Raw genomic sequence first — 25,039 nt, 5'->3', positions numbered from 1 at the left:
AATAATGACAAACAAAAAGTATTCGTACATTCATGCTTTTTTAAATGAAATTCTGTAAAAATCATTTATTTAATCGAATTTTTCATATGCCTACAATGCCAAGGTCATTTTTAATACGTAGGTATAGATATTAGACGTTTTAGTTGCACTCGTGACAAGTATAGACGTGTTTAGTTACAAAAATGGGTCGTAAAGCAAAAGAAACGAGTGAAGAGGAGAGAAAAATAATTATTAATTTGCATAATCAATGCAAATCATTATGTGAAATTGCAAAATTTGTCAATAGACCACGTTCAACCATACAGACTGTAATTGATCGGTTTTCTATTACTAAAACACTAAAAAACAAACCCAGAGGTGGGGCGTCCATCAAAAATCACGCCTCGATTGGATCGGAAAATTTTAAATTGTGTAAAAAAAAAATCCAAAAATTAGTGCCCCTCGAGTGTTACAAGAAATTAATAATATCAATGATTGCCATATTTCTGTCAGTACCGTTCGGAACGTATTACGTAGTAACGATTATCATGGAAGAACTGCGCGTAAAAAGTATTGGGTAAATGATATTAATAGAAAAAAAGATTAGAATTCGCAAAAAAATATATTAATGAAAAAATCATTTTTGGCAAACTGTTATTTATTCAGATGAATCGAAATATAATATTTTCAAATCGGATGGGCATCATATGGTATGGAGAAAACCTAATATGGAATATAAGAAAGAAAATTTATGTCCAACGGTAAAACACGGTGGTGGGTCAGTATTTGTATGGGTTTGCATGAGTGTTTTTGGGGTGGGAAAACTTGCATTTATTGATGGAATTAGGGATCACAAAGCGTATATTAATATTTTAAAAGAGAATCGTCTCTCTAGTGCAGCTCAAATGGGTTTTAACAATAATTGGATATTTTTACAAGATAATGACCCTAAACATAAAGCATGGAGTACTAAAGCATGGATCCTGTTTAACGCTTTAAAATACCTAGAGATTCCTCCTCAATCACCTGATATTAATATTATAGAGCATGTGTGGGATTATCTCGATAATAAAATTCGAAATCGACCAATTTCGAGTAAAGAAACACAAAAAATTGCGCTTCGCGAAGAATGGGCATTAATACCGTCTTTTTATATTTTCAAACTAGTTGATTCGATGCCGCAGAGACTCCAAGCTATCATCAATGCTAACGGTGGTCCAACAAAGTATTAATATTTTTTTAATATTCATTTACTTACGAATTTTATAAGTGTACGAATACTTTTTGTTTGTCATTATTTGCTTAGTTAACTTAAAAATATTTTTATGTTGTATAATTTTATTTATTAAAAAACAAAAATTATCATAAACAAAGTGCGGGAATGTTAAAATATTTAATAGTATTGATTTAAATTAGATAAATAAAAGAAAGTGTATCAAATTCGTATTTTTTTTATTACAACCTTAGGTGTACGAATACTTTCTACACTCACTGTATAAATTAAACTGAATTTTCACATTTGAATAGCCTCTTAATTTTAATGCAAACGGGTGATAAAAGAAATAACAATACAGACGAGAGGATGCAGTAAGATTTTAAAGCGACAAATTCATATAATGTTTCTTGTAGACTACACTACCTAGTATGCTAGTTAGGGAGACTTCCTCACAAGATTTGTTAGGTTTTTCTAATTTGTGAAATACGATCAGATGAGTTCCTGATTTTTTAAATATTTATCTTCTGAAACTGATATTTGTTATTACACAGTGATATACTACTTTCACTTACAGACTGCAAATGTACATATGAATCAAGTTGACACAAACATTGTGAGTTAATTTCAATTATTGCTTAATTCTCCGGTGATGGAAAACATGTATGAAAAAAAAAACAAACAAATTCATGCGACTGCGGTAGGTTGTTTTTAGCTGATTTCATTTTTTTATGCTCGGTGGAAAGTAGATTCGAATATGGAATACTAAGTTTTACCTATGGTTTCACTTGCGTTAATATGGATTTTGTTCAACAATTCTAGTTGTTGGTATATATACAGATAAAATAGTTTCAAAAAGAAAAAAAAACGTAAACAACATACAACGTAATACAATTACAATATTATTAATATATAGCTAAACACAGATAATAAGTCCATATCAAGTGTTCAATATGAACAAAAACATTGATATAGAAACTATTCTATTATTGTAAAATACTTTTTTGTTATTCTTTTGTTTTGTTGGTAATGTTTTTCCACAATACATGCACGTTAATACACGACATTTTATTTTCATTTCAATTTTATTCTTTTGGATCTAAGTTTCCTGCAAAATTTATTAATAATAAAAACCAGCGATAAATAAGGAGTTGAACATCAAGTAAAGACATGGAGTAAAATAAAAGAAAAAAGTAGAATTAGAAGATAACGTATCCAAAAATAATAAAAGACAATAAATATCATTCAAGGAGATAAAAGAAACAACATAAAACAGATCTAATTACAATATCATTAACATAGAAATAAATACTGATACATGGCAGCAAATCGATTAGTTAATCTATACCTTAGTATAAAATGGATAAATAAATTGACGCTCATTAAGACCCGAATTCGTCGCCGATGAGCCGTTTACTTCTCCAAACGGCCGATTACAACAAATTTAGCGTTCACCATCACTTAAACATCGAATCCAACTGTAAATCGGATTATTATCCTAACTAAGCTCCGCGACCATGTTTAAGTCTCGTTTAATCATCACTATAGAATCATATCTACTTATAACAATGACGGTTGATCCGCTCATTTTGCGCTAAATCTTAGTGATTATTGTCTGTCTTTTTTGTTTGTCGTCATATTCTTATTGTGTTATATGAGAAATATGGTACTTAAAAGTAATCATAATTTTGATATTATAATTAAAAAAAAATGGTTATCTCATTGGGTATGAGGTATAGGTAGGTATGATGAAAGAATTACTTAAATATATTTTGATAGGTATTTTAATGTAAAAATTAGATGCCTACATTCAATTCAGATAAGAAAACATGATAAGATTTTTCATGATCTTTTTATTTGTAAATCCCAAATTTCGATAATATTATAAAACTTAAGATTACTAAAAGTATAAAAAACACATATATTAACTAATTTGGTACAATGAAAAATATTACAAGTGAAGGTAGACTTATTTCGCTTTGTGCTAAAATTCTTATTGATGCCAAAGATACTTGATTTATCAAGAACATTATGTGGAAATCGATTGAGAGATTTTTTATCGTATACCTTAAAAGATTTATTATTATTAATATGAGAATTCGAAAATTGTATTAAATGCTTACATACATTGTACAAATTTTAGTAAACATTTTATCAAAAACGATTCAGTAGTTTACTTTTTAGACAAAATAATTGGTTTTGTAATAATTGACAACCGAATAGGTATTTTTGTACGACTCAATCTTTAATTTAGTAGATATAAAATAGCATAGAAACTCTAAACAACAAAGACCAGACCGTGGGCTCGATTTTGTGTCGCCATGTTTTAACTAAGATTCTCTTAAGAGATAAAAATTACCAACTGAAATTGCAATTCTGGTTACGATCTCTAAATTATATTTAAGAGATGATGTCTCAGGACAGGATATTTATTATCCAGGTCACTCTGATGAAGTCGGAGTAAAAGCTAGTATTGTATAAATAATTTCAATTCTCGAATGATAGATATGTCATTTTAGGTTGTCAATGTGAACAACATTATTATATTAATAAAAATCAGTATTTAGGAGCTACATTGAAAATGGAAACCCAATTAAAAGTTTGTTTCACATAAAACCAACTTCAATAATAACACAATTTAGTAATACCTATGGGACCAACACGGAGATAAACCGGGGACTAAATCTGTTTGACATAGAACTCCTTGAAAATGTTTATTTTTACCAGAATAAAATACGTATTCATTTGGTAAGATATATTATAATATTTTGTAATAATAATATCTATTACACTGCTTATCCTAGAATTGTCTGGTATGTTAACCCTAGGATTTGAGCGAAGCTTCGCAAAGACATGTCTGAGAGTACATATAAACCTTATTTAAGGAGTCAGGCTCCCAGTAGAAAATATCCTTAAAAACGCCAACGGTTACATTATTAAAGCACTAACAAATAATAAATGAACAAATTCACTTTTATATCTAAAATATAAAGAACCTTGTATAACATAAATATACAAGTTTCTTTATCTCTACATAATGTACAATTAAGTCATTTCCTGCTATCTGAACGCTTAGATCTTCTAAACTACTATACTATACTTTTATTAATTTGATTGTTAATAATTAATTGAATATATTGATGGTGGGATAGGAGATTGGGATTTCATTGGAACTTTTATTAATGTCTCGATATTCTCTTCCCCAACTTCCTCTTTATGCCATGCTAGATATGTTGTATATTACTGATATTTGTCTATGTAGAGTATAAGTCGTTAGATTGTATGACGTCGTCATTTCTATAGTTAGGGAAGGGTGCCCTGCATTACGTTTGTTTATACAAGGTCGCGACTTATGAATCGTTTTTCCACTTTTTAGATATGGATATCGTTTTGTCTATTTTAGTGGCGTCGAGATCAACAACAATAAAGAAGATGATAGATGTAAAACTTTTTTCACAGAAGATATATAATACTATGTATTTTTTAATGGGTGATGATGGAATGGTAACCCCGCCTGCACTAACGGTATATACTGGCGGGGTACCAGTAAGGGGTGTAGGTGAGGATGAAAAGACAGGTCAGTTAGCTCATCGTGATGAGCATTTGGAATTCAGCACGATGGTTTCCAGGGGGATCAAGTGGAGGACGACCTGGTTGGGTATATTGCTAGCAATGGGGCCCTTAGTCTCCATTATTAACTCCCCCAATACTATGTATTAGGTATGAACTGCATATTACTCAAATTTATAAATATCGTGTGTAGGTTGTTTAATTGTATTTATCGTTGTTATATCTACAAGTAGGAGGTCGCCTCACTATTTCATTATACACGGGAGCTACTTCTGAATCTTTTTCCGCATATTCAATATGATTATGGATTGGCTTTTATTAATGATTATTAAATAAGTATAAATTTGAGACGTCCCTATTTGAGTGAGCTCTTGGTATTGGTGAACTTATAAAAGAAAGTACACGAGTGTCATTTCTATCTGGATTATTTATTCTTATAGATAAGGAGTAAAAGTAAACAGAATTTTTGTTCGATAGTTGACTTATCAAAATTACTTGAACCAACCATCACTTATTTTAAAATAATCCATGTTTCCATTGGCTGAAATTTGCTAGTTTTAAATAATATTTAGCTTACACTACTATTTTTTTTGTAAAGTGCCTATAACCATGTTCACTCGTTACTATATAAAACTGTAATGTGACGTCTACTTTTGTTTGTTTAAAAATAATTTAATTTATAGTGGTTAAAGTAATTGTTTTTAACGAATTAACAATTGCAGAGGCCACAACAGGGAGGTCAGTGCACAGTTTGAATGGAATTGTATGTTAATAAAGACATATCTGCATGTCAGTATAATGAGGCACAAACATATCAAGATTCCAGGAGTAGACAGGTGATAGAGAGAAAATACAAATATTTACTTATAAGTTACATGTATTTATCTACCCATATAAATTGTATGTAGATCGTTACATGGCGATAGTGGTTTCTATTGATAAAGAGAATATTGTGCTACTAACATTTAAAGTTATCTATACTCGTATGTATATCCACCACTGTATCAATTTCTGCCATATAAATAATTTTGTAGGACACGTATCAAAAGCGAAATATATTACTATTACCTATTTCTGTAATGAACCAACAATATTCATGCGTTTTGTGTTTCAAAATGATAATATAATAATTTCATTAATATGATCCATACCTTCAGGTTCATGTAATTTAATTATATATTCGTAATGCTTAAATGAAAATAATGGTAATGTTTTTAAACGTAAATTATATTTATTATCATTAATTAAAAAATTATAAAAACTTTTATTTTGTATTATGGCACTGTTACTGGATTTAATTTCACTTGTTTATAGTTAAACTGCTGGTTACTTAAAAGTTATTATGGTTGTGCTAAAAAAACCTAATTCAAGTGTGGCATAATTATTCATTTTGAATTAAAAACTAAACTATTGAACCGATTTTGATAAAATCCCTATGGGACCAACCAAATTTAAATCTTCTTTATACAGAAAGAGTTGTTTACAAGCACTTTAAATTACCATTTTTTATGAATGCAAGGTTCGGAAAGTTGTTATCAAATCTATCCTGCCTGTCAAACGTGATATTATTAATGTAAACTGAAAATAGGAACGGCTCAAGAATAGATTTTTGAGGTAAATCAATTCTTAAATGTGAACCATTAAATGTAGTTCTATTTACTTCAATTTTTTTGGATTCTGATTAAATTTAAAGTATATCTTTGACATCATAAAAAATTTACGATATGATTAATCTATGATATATTTAAGATACTTCAACCGTTTATCAAATGGAAATGTCCTCATTATCCTTTTGTTTTTAAAATATATATTTATTTTATAAATAATTATTGATTTGTCATGAATAGTTTTTTTCTAACGAAAAAACTAATAACTTTATAATGTTCAAAAGGACAAACTAATTCGCTTTTTAAAATAAATCTTCAGTTAGACATAGTACTTGTACATTTTGGGACTCTAAAAAAGACTTAATCTTTATATCTGGCTGGAGAAGCCAGGAATATTTTGATGAACAAGAACCTATGACTATGACTTAACCAATGTATAAAATGTCAGCTTAAATTGACACGTGTTATATTGGTATTAGTATTACTACTAACATTGTTATTATAACACGTTACATTACCTATGATAGGAACATATATATTAAAACTTAGTAAATTAACTGTAGACTTTTTTGTTTTTTTTAAGAGATAACTTTTATCTCCATTTATGTAAAACTTTGTAAAAGAATTTGTTACTATCAAAAAATTTGTAAGTTATTCTTTCAAAATAGAATTTTATAAATCCGTTTACATCTAAGTTATGAGGTAATAAATATAAAAAAAAAATACAATCGAACTAAGAACCTTCTTCTTTTTGAAGTCAGTTGAGTATATGTCAAATTTTGAGACAGTAAGAGAAAAAATCATATAACGTGGGTAAGAGTAACTTATTTATATATATATTCTTTATTGCACTTGTAAATTACAATGTTAATGCATTTATAAATATTGTGAGCAAGGGTGGACTTATCTCTGACAGAGATCTCTTCCAGTCAACCCAATGCAGTTAGAAAACATGTTGCTAGCGGGCAGCTGAAGTGCTACAACTATTAATATTTAGAATACATAAACAAATATACAGTTAAATAAAATATTAAGATACATAATAAAATATTACATAAATACATATACTATAAATAAATATAATATCTACTTACTTATACAGTGGATGTTAAAATAAATGAATATACTACCTAGAATAGAAATTTAGTTCAATGATTTCAAAGTTTGACAGTTCAATTATAAAAATAAATAAATTATGACTCAAAGGAAAGAAAATGTAACTTCAACCTTTTCTTGAAAGAGGTAATTGAAGGGCTCTCTTGTATGTGGGAAGGGAGTTTGTTCCATAATTGGGCAGCTCGATACGAGAAAGAGTTGCCCATAAAATGTGTTCTACACAAAGGTAGGTCGAGAATCCTGGACTGAACTTGACAGGAGCGTTTAGGACGGATTGGTGGTGGTAATAATTTAAATCGAGAGCGGAGGTACGAAGGAGAATTGGGGTTATTAAGTATGTTATAAAGGAAAGAAAGGATGTGCATATCACGTCGAAGTCGGATAGGAAGCCACTTTAACTGGTTGCGAAAGGCAGAAACGTGATCATATTTACGAAGACCAAAGATGAACCTAATGGCCAGATTTTGTAATCGTTCCAGCTTGTTTAGAAGCTCCTCAGTCACATCCAAAAAACAGACGTCGGCATAGTCAAGTATTGGGAGTAGTAGAGATTGTGCGAGCATGATTTTAGTATTTACTGGGAGAAAGTATTGAAGTCGCTTGAGAGAGTGAAATGTAAAGTGCATGCGTCTACTGAGCTCATTTATATGACATGTCCAAGATAGAGTGCCGTCCATTATGAGACCAAGGTTCTTAACCTTCTCGCTATATGCCACTGGAACTCCATCGTAGTAAAGTGGCGGTATCCCGGTCCAATTCAACCTGCATCGCATCCTGCTGCTGCCAATAATGATAGCTTGTGATTTAGCAGGATTTACGAGAAGACCAAATGTCTTAGCCCACGATTTATAATTTTTTCAAATACTTTAATAATGTGTATATATAAAAATGTAATGTAAATGAAAAAAAAAAAGAGATGGTACAACAATGATAATTGCCTGAATGGATTTGAATGTACTAAATATAGAGTATTATTCGACAATTGATAACTTGGATATTTTTTTATTTTAATTCATGCTAATAAGAAACTTTATTATACAAGGAAATTTGTACTAATATTTTAAAGAAGAAACACTTGATTATTTATTGTATGTAACGGACAAATTTTAAAACTACTCTACCGATTTTAAAAATAAATTCGTCTATAGAAAACTACATTATCGGCGAGTACCACAGGCTATATATTATTTTCGAAAATTCTGTCTACCCGTGTAAAAGTAAATTTTATACTTTCGCATTGTTTACACAATTTTTTAAATACACAATTGGGACTTAATGCGATGAAAAAGCTTTTACCTGTAAAAGCTTTTTCATCGCGTTAAGTCCTGATTGTGTATTTAAAAATACCCGTGCAAAATCGGGTGAGATCACTAGTCATTACTAATACTATATAAATGTGAAAGTAAGTTTATTTGTTATCTCTTGGCGCCTTAATGCCTCGACCAACTGTCATGAAATTTGTTATACACCATATAATAGGGGATGGAGAAGGACATAGGGTATACTATTAATCCGGTCAATCAGTGTATCATGGTTAACAAGACGAAGTAGCGAGTAAAAGTTGGCAACAGCTAGTATAAGATAACTAGCTGTGCCTGCGACTTCTTTCGCGTGTATATGTTACTCAGGTTTATATAGCCTGAGTTACAGTAAATTTGAAATATTTCAGGTAAAGTCTAAGATTTACTAACTGTTAATAGTAAAAGTCCGAAATGTTTTGTGATCATAGTTGTTTACCTCGGAGACGTGGTAAGTGTTTATATTGTTATAATATCTAGACTGAAAAATTTAAGAGGACTGAAAAAACCCAATCTGCATAGTTCACTGGCTGCATTGCTGCCGCTACTTAGCTATCAGCGCGTACTTTTTGCTACACTTTTTATTTATTTCTATGCTAGATCCCTTATAGGGTAGGCAGAGAACCTCGCGGCCGACGTTTCTTTTATTTTATTAGTGAAATTTGGGCTTCCAGCCAAGAATTTCATTACAGATATAGAGAAAATGATTTCCGTTTTCCGCTACGCTGCGTACGAAACGCATAGATTTCAGAAGTAGAAAAACCAATGCAGTAGATCATTTTTACATGGCGTATCAAGATAAAAGATATACCAGATTTCAATTTAGACCTTCAGGAATACAACTGTGGTAATAAATTATATCAAATTTGGCGCAGTAGTTTTTGTGTTATACCGGAACAAACATAGAGACAGACAGACAAAATTAAAATATTTATTTACGAGTATGATCCACACCCAAAACACGAGGTTGCTTGATTTTTATAATTTATGACTTTCAGCTATTTGTATATTATTTGTTGACCTAACTTAACCTACTTCCATATCGCTTATATGTTACTTATAAAATAAAGAGAAACCTATGGACAAAAAAAAATAGACAGTAATTCATCTAAGCGATATGGGATGGACTTATATATCGGGTCTTCGTAGATAATCTGTAAATAGATTTTTGTTTTCTTTTTATGAAAATTTATTTGAATATATGATAATGATGAGACGTTTGTTATGTTACTTATATGAAATGCACACTTAATATTTGTTATTATTGCGATTAGGATTTTCTTATTTTTCCTGTCATTAGCCCCAAACCACGCTACAATAAAATATTATAATAAAACTGGTTTTAAAACGTGCAAATGAAACTATTTCGTTTGGTATTTCACTTGGAATAGATTTTTTTTAGGATGCTAATAGAATGGTAACCCTGCTTGTGTTATTGGTATATATTGGCAGGGTACCAATAAGGCTGATAGGCGACAATAAATGGAGGTTAGTTAGCTCGTTGTTGTTGCGATGAATTTACTAGAAATTATCATGATGGTTTTCAGGGGGACTGCGTGGAGTCCTGTTTGGTTCTGCCCGAGTATATTGCTAGAAATAGAGTCGCTAGTACTCATTATTACCAATCCCTCTCTAAGTAGAAATTTTGAAATTTCAAGGATTACTTTTCGAATCCCTAGTAATTTTTTTAGCTTTTTTTTTCTGCAACAAAAGTGGTTCAGTAAAACTAATATGAATTTGAAATTAATAGTATTAGTAGTTTTTAAGGTATAGCGCTGCGATAAATAGATCGATGGATGAAATCACAACATAAGGCTTGTTTTTAACTGACTTTAAAATGTGGAGTGGGTTTTCAATTCGGACGTATTGTTAATGTTTGTTACCTTAGTTCTTTATAAACTGATTTGAACAATATATTTTATATGAAAGAATATATTTTCAAATTAGATCCATAGAAATTTCACCAAAATCGGTTTAGTAGTTTAGTTTCTAAATCAAAATAACTGGTTTTGCCACGATTGAAGTCGATGTTATTTTGGTGGAACAAAATTTTGTTCAGTGTTTATTTAACACTGTGTATAGAATCCTAAAAGAGGAGTTTCTTTTCCGTACATCGCACTAAATTTTGTAGCAATGCAAGACAAGTAAGAGCAATGCAATTTTATTTATTTATTTGATAAGGTTCACATACAACTTTTACATTTTACATGCAACTTAATAACACAAAAAATAATTTTGCTTAATGTAAAAATCTTTTATACGCGAACACCACATGCACTATTATAATATTTAATAAATCATTAACAATAACAGTAAGATTATCTGAATAATAAGTAGATTAAGAACTTATGTCTAAGATTTTCCGCAATAAGCTATATCTGCTGTTGGTGGGTCCAAAATTGATGTCAATTTGATCGCTGTGAGCATTCAGAATCCTACATAATCTGGGTACAGGCGAGTTGGCTCCTAACACTGTTCTTCTTAACGGAGGACATAAAGGTGTTATCTGTTTCCGAGGTATTCTAGAGGGAACACGAAAGTTAAACAATTGAAGCATTTGTGGACAATATATTATATGCGTCAGTATTTTAAAACCAAAAGAAATGTCAATAAAATCTCTGCGTTTTTCTAATGAGATGATATGAAAATGCTTCAGCTTGTCAATGTAAGAGGAGTTTTTTATTCCTTTATTATTTAGATACGAGAGGTGCCACAAAAATCTCTTTTGAATACGTTAAATACGTAAAACATGTGTACAATAATGTGGACGCCAGACTACACTACAGTACTCCAGTATACTGCGGACAAGACTATTATATAAAATAATTTTGGTTCGACTATTACGAAAATCTTTAGTGTTTCTTATAATAAATCCTAACATCATGCTAGCTTTTTTAACTACATTATCTATATGAGGCACGAAAGTTAATTTTGTATCAAAGGTCACTCCTAAGTCTTTTATGGTGTTCCTAGATTCAATTATTTCATTTTGAATATGGTAGCTGTAATCAATAATGTGCAATTTTCTAGAGAATTTCATATTAAAACACTTTAGTGTTTAAATTCATGCCATTTTGGAGACACCATTTATGTAGTCTACTTAAGTCGTCTTGAAGCTTTAATGCGTCCTCAATAGTTGCAATCAACCTAGCAAACTTCAAGTCGTCTGCGAATATGTATAACTCAGAAAACTGGAAACAGTTTATGTTTTAACGTTGTTTTAGTGTTAAAAATGTTCAATTAGTCTATTAACGTAGTTATCTTATTTCAGAATTTAATGACTATATTTTATTTATTTTTTAAGGTCAAACCTTCTTATACATCGTACACTAAACTGATTTCTCAAACGAATTTTACCCATCATTATATTTGATACCAGTATCTGATATTAAGGTAATAAATACTATTTTTAAATAGTCGGGAGTAAAATTTATGATAATTTGATTCTATTTAATAAGTTCTAGTATTGGTAGGTACCTCCTAATTCATTCGTATCTACGGCTGTATTTACTTAATTTTATTACACTTGCTATGCTTTTGTTCAGAAAACATGAATAATGTATGAATCTAATAGTAGAATAAGTATCGTGGTCAACATAGAATCTTACGTAATGACACTTGGAATTATAATAAATTTGAACTGTTTTATTCACAAATTTAATGCATATTAGGGTCATAAATCTAAATTACTCTATGTTCCATCCGAAACTTTGCTTTGCTCTTATTTTATCAAGTCTTTCAGCAAAACATTGATGATACTTCTTAATTAGCGTTCCGTAACAAAAGGTACAAAGGAATCTTTATGTTGCGACTTAGTCTGTCTTTCTGTCTATTACAGCGCTTTATTTTAGCAACTAATAACGTTATCAATTTGGAATAGTTTCACATATTGCTTGCCTTAATTTTTTGCAATATCAATAATTTTTAAAAAATATTTTCATTTTATTTGCTAGGGGTCCAAAAGCGGTACTCAATAAACTAAATGGGATATTATATGAAACAGTTTCATTTTTACATTTCAAAAGTAATATTTAATTATTTTTACGTTAATATATGATTATAAATGTGAGAAAAAATATAACGTTATTTCTTACTACCACGGTTTATACCTTGGTGTTTTGATGTATTTCTGAAGCAAAAGCAGGTGCAGTGTGTATATATATATATATATATATATATATATATATATATATATATATATATATATATATATATATATATATATATATATATATATATATATAATTCAAATATTTTCAAATATTTTTTAAGTAAAGAAAACGGAAAAACATTCTTAGAGATTATTTTATGTACGAAATTCTCGGTGAGTGAGTTCTATTCGCATTTGGCTGGTTTTTTATTAATAAGAAATTACGAATTGTAGTAATAATAATAATAACTATTAGGTATCTATATTGTATAATAAATGCAATAACGGTCAAATTATCTCACATTTATATATTTATGTATAGAACAACTTGCATCTGACCGGTTTTTTCATTATAACTATTAACCCTGCGGATTTGCTTGCGTGAATTACAATATGACTAACCGATATGTAGTTCTTATGCTTATTTACTTATAACTTCTGTATCAAATTTCATTCAAAATCGTTCAGCTGTTTAAAATCTAAACATGTTTGAAACTATAATATTTATAATATTAGAAGGATGATTGTCAGATGAAGGTAACACCTTAGTTAGTAGTAGTTAAAAAAGAGTTTATTTCAATTTATCGAATTGAAATGATTTATTAATTGAAAAAATAAATCTATTTTTAAAATACATATATAAAAATGACAATGAGATTGATATCTCCTTCAGCTATAGGGATTGTGGTTAAAGTGTTATCTTACAAAATATTATTATGAAACCTCTCTGAGTGCTACAATTTTATGTGTTCTGTATACTCGTAGGTAATAAGTTGATTTGTCGGATTTTAAATATAGAAATGGATCCTTGAGCGATAAATAAGTTAAGTTGAAAGTTTTGTATTGAGTGTGGAAATCATTATTCTTCATATTAATAATAATAAGTATTTAAAAAAGAAAGGTGTATTTTTTGCATTTTTTTGTGTTTATGTTATATAATATTTGATAAATAAAAAAATTATTCAATCGATTTAAAAAAATATTTTACCTGTAGATAGCTACATAATTAGCGAGTAACACAGGCTATATATTATTTTAAAATAAGAGATCCCTAGGAAAATTGCAACAATGTAAGATAAGTTACATTATTGCAATGTATCGAAAATTTCAATGTATAAGAAATTATAATTTATTTATTTCATCAACTAGGCGAGCTTTATAGTCTCCCAATACGCTCACCCAGGAAAGCATCTGTACAATAATACATATGTATAATTAAAAGGAATAATATTAATAAGAGTTAACACAAATAGAAATATTATTAAATCTTAACTCTCTGAACAGAAACATTCTGTGGTCAACTGACGAAACTCCAGTAAGTTGCAATAAAGGCAAGGCAAATAAAGCAATAAAAAATCCCAAGGTATCAAAAATTTACCATTTAGCCAGTGCGAATCGGTAGTTTTATAAATAATGATCAGGTGGACCTATAATAAGAAATGATTCGTAAGCTCATTCGAATAATAGATAAGAGTTTAAATAATAAAGTAACTATTAGATATAGCATGGTATCAGCATTAAAGATATCAAATATACATATGGATATGTAATAATACACATAACGCTAAATCAATCAATCATATTAGGATATTTTTAGTTACTTATATTTATACGTTAATACTTTTTTTAACCATAATGTTCTATGACTTACAGTTATATATCCAAAATGCTTACGATATAGCTCCTTTATATACGACTTTAAGAACTAAGATATGTTTAAGGTATGTAGCAAATGTGACTTCCAAAAGGTAGAGGGTTTACTTTTACGTTGCTCTTTGTTGGAAGGGTCAATACTAAGGCGGCGGGGATGGGAGAAGGAATTGTCAGTTATGCGGACTACTACGACAGTCTCATTGCTAGTAATATAATATACACTGGTAGGTTGACCACCATGTGACCTACCCCCCCCCTCTCACCCCTGGAAACCATCGTGTTGAATTCCATGTGTATTCATCACGACGCGACGGGCTAATTGACCTGTTTCTTCATTCTCACTTATCATCTATCTGGTACGATGCGAGAGTATACCGTTAGTTCCTGGCGGGTTTACCATTACTTTATCATCCATTAAAAGAAATACTATGGCGCTATCTCTAAAATTAAAATTTCAATTTGAAATCACAGCGAAATCTTTATTGAACGAACCAAAATGAACTAATTTTCTAATAAATTTAAATCAAAATTATTATAATTTAAAAACAGTAATTTCGTGAAATTATCAATTTAAAATATTAGGAGATAAGTTTACAGAAATTGTACCTTAGAATTGGTCCCAATATCACGATCGTTAATTTCTTTACTAAGAAAATTAATAGCTTGTTACTAAGCTAATATTCGTAAGTAGGTCACGTCGTGAGAATTTTATCAAAACAACACATTAGCGGAGCATAATATATATCCATGGACAATTATTTTGTATCCATGGAGGCTGTATGACATGTAGGGACGTCGACCTTCAAATTTATTCATTTTGGTGTCAATATTTCACTAAACAATTAATACAGATATATGAAAAATTACTACTCGTAATAGTAAGAGTTTAGTGATTACAATGCCATCATAATGCGAACTTTAATCTTATCTGATTTTCTTATTTGATTATCAATATATCTAAAATGACTAAGTAGTAACTTAAAATTTGGAACATAAGTTTATAACATAAGCATTCGTAAAGAAACGAGTTTTAAAATTTTCAGTTAAGGTGCTTCGTTCCTTCTTGACTTTGGGATATACATGCGTAGCTTTATCTTTTTTCCCGTTATTAACTATGAATTTATTTAAATGATATTTAAAGAATCAGCTCGATTAGGATATAAAATATCTTATGTTCATTTTCAAATCTTTAAATGTGATTTTTTTTCATCAATTTACACATATAATATTACATAACAATCATAAGAAATGGCCTAATAGTTATAAAAGAATTAATACAATTAAAAGTTTACAAAAACCTCACTAATGCAATATAAATACATACTCGTATAATATCAATAAAACATCGAAATTGGCTAAATATGTCGATACGTTCTTCATGTGCGAAGTCTATTTCTTTTGTATTCTATGTAGGCTTAAAGAAAATCAACAGTTTTGTCAAGCAGAATTTTTACCGTCTTACGACACAGGTTTCTCGTCTGCGTGTCAGCGACAGACTACTACACGCGCCCCACGCAGAGACTATTTTCAACTCTCTGATACGATATCAATATAAGTTTATCTATCAAAATTTTGGCCATATTTAAAATTAAATACTTAAAGATAAATGCCTTAATGTGTGTGTGCCTAAATTAAAATGACTCTTTGATGATTGGAATAAGTTGCGTTTAACTACGTGATGTCTTTTTTTTTAATAACATCACTCCCTCTTCACCTTTTATAGTGACACTCTTTATTTCTTACGTGAGATTTACCCGTAAGAATTTATGTAATAAAATTTATTTGATACTAGCTTTTCGCCTGTTACTACGTGGTGATATCAGAAATAGAAAACCTATGATATGGATTATTTCTAGATGGCGTATGAAGATAAAATATTTTTAAGGTAGACCTTCAGGAATACAAATACAAAAACCATTACCAATCTAGCGCATAAGTTTTGCCGTGTGATACTGGAACAGGCATGCAATACACACAATAAAAATAGACAAAATTTCAAAAAAATATTGTTTTGACATCTATTGGTCTTATTAAGAACTCTCATAGCAGTTTTTTAAATATTTTCTATGTACAGACATCATATCATCAACATCATATCAGTCGTTAACTTTCCACCGCTGAACATAAGCCTTCCCCATAAGTGCAGTTTTGCCAGTAGTTGTCACACTTGGCAGGCGGATGGCAATCGCAGTTAGGCTTTTAGTGATGTTTTAAGAGGGATGCTGCTGCCCATCTCTCAAACATTAAGCCCCTTACTCACCTATTACGACACCCACGGTAAAGTAAGGGGTGGCCTATTTTATGCCAGGACTACACAGCAGGTTTGTTTGAATCGAAGCATTTGGCGTTCCATTGTTTCTGCCTACCCTAATGGGAGACAGGCGTGACAGATATGTATGTATGTATGTATGACTACACAGCAACACACAGACATCGCATAGTTAAAATTCATTATAATTATATTAGATAGATAAATAATACTCTTTATTGTTTTCTCCAAAAGATTACAATAGTAAACTTCTTCTAGATATAAACAATTACAAGAAATAATTACAATGAGAAAACAATGGGCAACCTGATCGCTAAAAGCGATCACTTCCAAGCAACCGGATGGAGAGAGATAATTATAAACATTTTGATTGGAGGCACGATGAAGATTCTATTACTTCTAAATATGGAGATGTAATACATGTAATAATGTTAATATTATTAGTAAATAATGTTGATGTCTTTTACTACATTAGCTTATTTATTTCAGAGATATGAGAGGAAAATAAAAAATTAACGTACATTTTTCATTGATCCTTCTCTTGATTTTAAACTTAAGTTTCGGTTACATATCGATTTTAGAGCTTCGTTTATTTTCAATTTTGTATTTTAAAATAGTGAGAAATACATTTATCGAATCAGGAGAGGGTAAAAGAGACAGAATTTCATTTCATTATTTCTAATGTTTCCCAGTTCTTCGATGGTATTTATACTTATAATGTATATTATAATATAGTTACGAAGTCGATCGTATATCCTCGGATGTTAAATTGCCAAGTTATTCATAAAATTTTACTTTCTATTGTTTCTATAACTTCCAATTTTTACGGCATTTATATAAAGACGGGCGTATGTCATTGTCTAATAAAATTTATCTTCAGCTTTTTTTTTCTTCTTTTATATTTTATCTATGATTTTAGAGGAAATATAAAGTTTTGAGATTGAATATAAACTATTATTGAAAGAAATAAATACTCATTTTCCCACTTATAAGATTGGTAAGCATTTGTAATGTACGTTACACTAATTTTAGATGGAAGTGAAATGGACACCAGTTTCTATAACAATAATTAAATAAACGTAATACTTGTATATACCTAGGTAATTTGAATTCGTAACATAGCATTATATATCATACTTTTTTAATAAATGAAAATAGTATACGTTATTGATTTACCAGGCGGAGTACCAGTCAAGAACGATAGACGAGGTCAAAGTTAGATCATCTAGCCCATCCTGATGAATCCAATAGGAATGATAATTATGGTTTCCAGGGGGACCGTGTGAAGGTCGATCTAACAGGGACAGATCTATATCGCTAGCAATTGAGTCACCAGTCGCCATTACTAACAATTTCCCCTCCCTATACTTACTAGATAGATACCTACTACTCATATTTTTTATACGCATGACCTATAACATGTTACAAGGACGCCTCATATATATATTTAAGATATATATAATATCTGGGGACACAATTCGAATTGTTGAATACGTATTCCACTAACTTTCTTCATTCTGAGTTTATCTCTGTGGTTATGTAGATGAATAAGCATAACAATCTTAGGGGATCACAATATGAGCCGAGAAAGCATATCTGATAACTTTTTATGTCAGCAATTTAAAGACAATTTCTTAGTAAATTTAATTATTTTGCCAAGAGATTATAAAGATTGACTAAATAATACACCAGTTTTCGTGAAGTATAATTTCTTTCAATTTTCTCTTAACTTCGCAGTACTACCGCTGATGTTGTTTACCTTTGCAACAGACCAGCAAGAGTAAACAAAATGCTGCGTGTTCTGACTAAGCAACTCATTCAATTCATTAATCATTTTGTAACTATCGATAAAAATCTTTTATCTTCAGAGCTAGAGCGCAGAGACAATAGTACCTAATTCAGATTTTTATCCCGATAATAAAAATAAAAAATAAAGCTAGGTATACATATATTATTGCCGCATTTTTGAGAAATTTTGGTGCAAATTACGAGTATGTGTAATAATTAAGAATTAATTCCACTAAAGGTAGCTTCAATCATGACAATATTTGGGACCAACAATGTTATTGGCAATCTGCAAAATTGGGTTCACTAATTTTATTGCTTAGATTTAACCTAGATTTAGTACGTAGCATGGACGACACGTAGTACGTTATACTACATCTATGCTGGATACAGGTATAATAACATTTTAGCAGTCAAATTGAGAACACTTTTTTTAGGGTAGGGTACCCCAAAAGAAAAAATGGAACCCTTATAGAATTATTCGTGTATATGTCTGTTTGTCCGTCTGTTACAGCCAATTTACTGCTAAACTACTGGATCGATTGAATTGAAATTTGAAACATTTATGTAAATGACTTAAAGACGGACGTGTAACGTAAATGAATGAATTTTAAACATGGGGCCACATTAGGGGGGTAAACTAGGAAAAAAAAGTTTTACTAATTATATCATGTAACATATCAAATGAATAAAATAAAATGACTTTTGGTGAAAAGTATCAAATATAGGTATATATTTTTTTTATTTTAAAACAAATAGTTTTGAAGTTGTTTAAGAAAATAGGCGACAATTAACCATTACTCTCATATTTCCGAAATGTTCAGACCTAAAACTTTGAAAAAATACTGAAATATATATGAAGTTTATGGTATTTAAAGTGACATAGGAAATTTCTCCATATTTCTGTATATGAACTTTATTTGTAGTTGTAAAGTTACGACTACATACATACTTTTTATAGTTACCGCATTGTTTGCGTCAGATTTTCAGTCGGATTTATAACAACTTATGGGTCGTATAATCAATGTTGGACTCTCAGGCTAGTTTAATTCGCACATGTCCGGTTTGTTTTAAATTTGCCTATTTATCTGTAAAATTGTTCATTGCGCTAAATCCAGATAGTGTATTTACTTTGCTTAGAACTGTCAAAAAACTGTCAAAAACGGCCTAAAAATCCAACTAAACTGTTTTTTTATTAAAAAAAAAATTACTCGTCAATCAACAGCCAATATTACTAGTAAATTTTTTTACACAATAGTGTTATACGGAAAGACGGAAAGTGTCGAAATTATCTTAAGAGCGTTCATAACTTTAGTGTACCGAAATGTGGCAACGTAGCAATTATTTTTCAATATTTCTGATTGGTTTGATTATTTAAAAAGTTCCCTGTCAGTGAATTAAAATTTATATCATATACTAATATTCCTATTAAGCTGTCACTGAAAATTTGAGTTTTGATGGTAAAAGTGATTTGAAAAACTTCGAAGTAAAATAGATATAAAGATGCAAAATTTTTGTTGCAGATTTATCTATAGCGTATTTTATGATTAATAAAATACTTCACTAGCAGATCACTTATTAAATAATTAATCAAAAACATTTTTTTTGTTATAAGATAATTGCGACATTGTCATACTTCGGTAGGCTAAAGTATGAATGTTCTAAATTACTAAGAAATCTTTTTAATCAATTCTAACCATTCATTTTTATTTTATTTATTAATCTTAATATGAGCTCTTTATATAATAAAATTTAAAATCTACACTCAATTCTGTGATCGTTTAATTATTCCACTTAATATAATATGATAGAAAAAAAATTTTGTTAACTCACAATCTCTAATGGTATCCGTTTGTAATTTGATAGTGTTCTGTCTATATACTTTTTTCTTAGCAGAGTACATTGGATACTAGTGAGTTCCTTAAGGATTATAAGAATTTCACAATATTGTTTTGTAATGGTAGACAGATTTTTTAAGAAATAAAAGTTTGTAAGTATGTTTATTTCAGCAAATATAGTTGCAAATTTGGACTTCACTAGACTGACCAAACTAAACTGATTAATAAAACTATTCCGAAGGCTCCAATTCTTTCAAATAATAATATTTGTAAATGCATTTAGTTCAGGTATTAATTTTTTAATTATAATTTGAATATAATATTAAAAATAAAAGTCACTAACCTCTGGGAAGTACACTTTCTGTGAAACGTATGGTCGTTAACTGTGGGGAGTGACACTATGTTTAAACGCACGTCGTTAACTGTGGACTCTGCGGACTCGATGACAGAGCAGAATGATAATTAATTCAAGTTCAGCTATTGTAATTCATGAGCAAGTATAAATAATACGGTTCTTTCACGTACAGTATTATTAGTGGTAATATATACAAATTAATTTTTTTTTATTATTAAGAGATTTAGCTAGATATCGTCTGATGGGAAGAGATAAAATCAAAGATAGAGCTTGCTATCTCGTAAATAAACTATTCACTTTTGCTTTAAAATGGTTCAGAATATATGTCAATGGAAAAATAGGCAAAAGGAGGGAATGAAATAAGATGAGTGTTTTTGTATAAGTAATATAAAATTATTAGCCGCGGGGTTGACCATAGGTACGTGTACCCACATTACTTACAAGCGAGCCGTTATGGCTTCGCACGCGTTTATTTAAGCTTTACATTATTGTAATTGTTGTTATATTATATTATGGCTATTAAAAAGTTCAAAGAACCGTGTCCCGATTTGGGCCATGGTGCGTCCATTGATGAATCGCATACTAACGGTTAGGGGTTCAGGAGTACAGTTACGAAAAAATAGTTTCATTGTTATTTAAAGTGGGCGGATGTTTATAGGCAACCCAACATTGATGACTTACTTGACATTTATATCTATCAAAATCATCATCAGAACTATCAAATCTTAAAAATATGTCTACCATTTCTGTTGATGTATGTTTTATTGGTTATGTCAGATGCCTTGCATACCCTAAATACCAAATAATAATTGCTATATGAGCGCAACAGCATTCGGTTTGAGCACCATTTTTGTAGGTACAATAGAAAGATAAGTCTTTTTCTTCAATTTTTTTCTCAGCCTCAAAGTATAAATTTTGACCGTTACCACCGTCATTGCGAGGAGGTGCTTTGATCGCAAAGAGAATTCCAATGACTTATAATATTTCATACATAAATTATAGGTGATATTTTCATAAGTGTAATGTGTTCCTGCCACCCTAATATAACACAGTTAACTTTTTTCCTAACGAGGTATCCCCACCAAATACCCTCATAAGAACGATATATTCTACCGATATAGGTGTTGCACTATCTTATGATATATAGCTACTTCGGGATTCGTCATGGCCCAGAACCCATACTACCAGGAACACGGTTCTTTATAAAGAAAAAAATCCTGGAACAAAAATGGTAAGCCCATTTTTGTTGTATTAGGATATATATTGGAGTAGTAGTAGGTTTGCGCGGCTTCTGGCTCACTCGGTGGCTGCCTCCAAAAAAAAAAGAACTCATTTAACAAGACTTGTTCCTAGTGGCATTAGTAGTTACGTTCAAAGAAATATTTTTTGCAGTCGTTTTTTTCTAAAATATCTTTTGTGATATTGTAAACGACGTTTCGAGTATTTTGTAAATATTTATCAGTTTCTGACTGTACGTCGGACATCAGCGTATTTCCAGTGGTCATTGCTTGGTATATCTTTTAGTTTTTTAATGTCGTATATTTCGATTTTGATTAGATGGCTCGCTTGGTTTTCTACACATGTGGATATATAAGACGTTCCACTCTGATTCGGTTGACCAAATGACGATCTGAGAACTGCCTTCTTTTTTTCTTCAGCTTTTCAAAGGAATGCGCAATACTGTTGTTAGTCCGTTTCAATGAAGAATTTTTTTTTGCTTTTCAACAGAGTATTATTTTGCCGCTCGTCATCACTTATGTTGGGATAATAATAATTTTTCAATGTATAATCCACTGTGTCTTCGTTTATAGAAAACTGAAACAAATGCGAATAGATGAACACACAACAGAACACGTTATTAAATGATATAATTATTGCAGAGTGAGAACAAATTAGACTACATCATAAGAAAATGCTTAATTATTTAGCGACAAAAATTAAATTGATCTAAGTTACAAAACATCGCAACTTTAGGCTTTTGAACATGAACTTAATATGTGATGACTAGATTTATAAAAAACTAATTTATGTCTATAGTCAACAACTCACCTCCATTATTCTTCAGAGTTAACGTAACACACGAGAACCACACACTCAATACAGGAATTCGTATTCTTGTGATACATTTAAAATTGTGAAACGGCTTTTATAGAATCGGCTGGACAAACAAGTTGAAACACGAATGTGGTCGGTTTTTATTTTTATGTGAATACAAATAAATTAAACTATAACATTTTTATTGACATATCTCTTTTTTTTGGGTTGTTATTAATCGTTAGAAATTCTAACGATTCGGATAAAAAAAAAGGTTGTAACGGCTTTTATGGAATCGGCTGGTTGAACAAGTTAAAACACGAATGTGGTCGGTATTTATTTTTATGTGAATACAAATAAATTAAACTATAACATTCCTTATTGACATATCCCTTTTTTTGGGGCGATATTAATCGTTAGAAATTCCAACGATTCGGGTAGAAAAAATTATGTAACGGCTTTTATAGAATCGGCTGGCCTAACAAGTTAATACACGAATGTGGTCGGTATTTATTTTTATGTGAATACAAATAAATTAAACTATAACATTCCTTATTGACATGCCCCTTTTTTGGGGTAATATTAATCGTTAGAAATTCCAACGATTCGGGTAGAAAAAATGTTGTAACGGCTTTTATAGAATCGGCTGGACGAACAAGTTAAAACACGAATGTGCTCGGATTTAATTTTTTATGTGAATACAAATAAATTAAACTAGAACATTCTTTATTGACATATCCTTTTTTTGGGTTGATATTAATTGTTGGAAATTCCAACGATTCGGGAGAAAAAAAATCTGTAACGTCGTATTCTTATTGGATGCCATTTTTTGTTTTTTTTAGAGATAAAGTGGTTTTAAGCATATTTAATGTAGAACACCGTCTGAAAACATCTACAAGATGCAAACGAGTCTTATGAAGTACTCACACAAAGTGACAGTAGGTTAAGGTTCGGCTGGGGTGGCCGAAGACCACTCCTAAGCCGGAACTTGATGCACATATAAAAGTTGAAGATAATTGTTTAATTTAGGAACAAGTCTTGTCAAATGAGCTTTTTTTGGGAGGCAGCCGCCGAGTGAGCCAGAATCCGCGCAAACCTACTACTATCTGTATTACAATACAATCCGCCTTCAATTGGAACGAATCTTGTCGAATGAGCTTTTTTTGGGAGCCAGCCGTCGAGTGAACCAGAATCCGCGCAAACTTACTACTTATTGGATAGTGCTCAAAAATGTTGTTTAAATAAGACCTCAATCACTCAATGCAGTACATCTTCAAAGTAGACAATACGCAGATTTATTATTTAGTACTAAATAAAAAACAGAATTTTGTGAATTATTGTTAAAAACTTAGAATAGACATGCTGTACTGCCAAAGAGTTTCGCAGGGCGGTAACAAATTACGCAGAATTGCATTTTTAATGTTTATTTTTATAATTATTTTTCCTTTATTTATTTAATAAAATTATTTTTACTGAGATGCCATATTTTATAAATATTTAATAAAATTGATTAAATAAATTAGACAGGCTTTGTTCCAACTTCATACTACTCGTAAAAATTATTCGAGATGAATTTTTTTGCAAAAAGGTTACTTTTTTAAATAACAGTAGGAAAATTCTAAACAAACATTTTTGCCGATAAGCCACATTATGTGTTTTCTCTTGTACGCAAAGAGTTTTGTAGAATGCACAATTTTATTAAATATTTATAAAATATGTCATTCCAGTAGAAACATTTTTAGAAAAATAAAAAAATCCTACTATTTTGTAACTACTGGTTTACTTAATTTTTGTTTTTTTTTTGATAGGTCGTACCCCCCACTATCGCTAGAATCCGTTTGATCTATAACTTACGGGATACTCTGTATATTATAAATAAATAAATAAAACTAAGACAGACAAGAAACATGAGCAAAAAATTTATTGCGTTTTTTCTATACGATTTAGTAACAACAGGTACATGTCTTTTACATATTTGAGGATCAAAGTAGTATTAATGCTGTAAGTATACTAATATTTATTTATTTATTGTCCTAAGAAAAGTAAACAGAGACGACAAGAAAGCTGAATCCTCTTGTATCACGATAACGCTTCTTCACATACAACCAATAAAGTAAATTTTAACTTCCTCAAACGAAGAGCTTGTGATCCATCTTGCACATAGTCCAGACC

The 25,039-nt window shown here is 30.2% G+C and overlaps 1 protein-coding gene across 2 annotated transcripts in view; it reads right to left on the bottom strand.

The window, feature by feature from the left end:
- The window catches only part of LOC113512605 (acyl-CoA Delta-9 desaturase), a 33,585-nt gene extending 12,668 nt beyond the window's left edge, over positions 1–20,917 (bottom strand). The window contains exon 1 of one of the 2 annotated variants that reach the window (XM_026896507.2): positions 20,822–20,917. The gene's annotated coding sequence lies outside the window, so the exon portion shown is untranslated. The remainder of the gene's footprint in view (positions 1–20,821) is intronic. The other variant, XM_026896506.3, reaches the window with a different exon arrangement.
- Between the last annotated feature and the right edge of the window lie 4,122 nt (positions 20,918–25,039).

This window comes from Galleria mellonella, unplaced genomic scaffold, assembly GCF_026898425.1.
Source record: "Galleria mellonella isolate WM207_F2 unplaced genomic scaffold, CSIRO_AGI_GalMel_v1 utg64, whole genome shotgun sequence".
Classification (NCBI taxonomy): domain Eukaryota; kingdom Metazoa; phylum Arthropoda; class Insecta; order Lepidoptera; family Pyralidae; genus Galleria; species Galleria mellonella.
The sequence above is the reverse complement of the archived record's forward strand: the minus strand, read 5'-3'. Positions and strand labels throughout refer to the sequence as shown.